A 1,362-nucleotide genomic window follows, 5' to 3' on the forward strand; every position below is an offset into this window, starting at 1 on the left:
CTTTGATACTATACACAAAAGGTCAACTGTATTTGTTGTATTGAATGATTGTAATGTGTACATGCCAGGATTTATCTGACCTTGACCTTATTGTCATCAATCATTAATAATGTTACATTTATGTGATACTTGTAGTAAAACCTATAATTTTAAGACTTTCAACATTGAATAAATCATGTCAGTAAAGCAGGCGACGCATTTCAGCATGAGCACTTTTGTCTAAAGGACTAATGCATCTTGGATATATAAATTCTATGAAAAATTACATTGTAAGTGCTCTTATATGAAAATAAGAAGCTTTTATTTCTAGAAAGATTTAAAAAAAAATTAATGTGTTAGACAATTTTGTAGATCAGTGCCTATAACTTTTTTCAAGTTCATATGTCAGTCATTATGCAAATTATAATTATGTAGACAAAGGCAAAAGTAGTAAACAGTGACCTACAATTTCTGTAATTGACTTTCAGTACTGTCACCTCATTTTTGGTCTTCAGAACTGTTACCTCATGTCAGACAAATCCATAAATTTGAAAAAGTTTTGCATTGTTTTTCTGAAATTAAAATTATTTGAACATACTGGACAGAATAATGCAAACTTTGTAATCAAAGATTACATTTTTAACCACAATAAAAAACTTAATTTTAATGGTATTCATGAGTATGCCATTTATAAATTAGCAATTTGTTGTAGATTTCCTACATCATCAACACTGGGATATGTTCCAGTGTATACTAGTGGATATCATATGCCTGTTACCTGGAACTCTCCTCTCTATCCAAGCAACTCATTTTACGAAACTGCTGATGGTAACTATAATTATTATACCCCACTCTAAAAGTAAGGGCTATATTGCATTCACCTTGTCCGTCGACTGTCTGTTTCATCCAACCAATATTTTCTCAGGTACTACTATTAATGACTATATTTTGTCAGCAGCTTGACATAATGATTTGTAATGTTTGAGCATTCTTCAGGTTTGTCATACACCAACTTCCTGTTTGTAAATACTTTTAATTTTTCTGTATAAATATCGTCTGCAGCTCAACGGTGATGAGTTGTAATGTGTGTGTGTCTTTTGGATCTGTTGGACATCTACTTCCTGTTTTGGGATATTTTGAATTACGAGTAGGGATATGCATAGCATGACAACATGTGCATTCTTTTGTTATTCAATTGAATAAAGATTGCAGTTTAATACAGATCATTGACTTATGAAATATAACTAATAAAAAAATGTATTTAATGATTTTCTTTCACTGCACTATCAGAGAGAGGTTCCATTGGCTTTTTTGTACACTGCACTTACTAATGACTTATTATATGTTATATGTCACATTTTTCATATAAGGCAATCGATTTGG

This window comes from Mytilus californianus, unplaced genomic scaffold, assembly GCF_021869535.1.
Source record: "Mytilus californianus isolate M0D057914Y unplaced genomic scaffold, xbMytCali1.0.p SCAF_1, whole genome shotgun sequence".
NCBI lineage: Eukaryota > Metazoa > Mollusca > Bivalvia > Mytilida > Mytilidae > Mytilus > Mytilus californianus.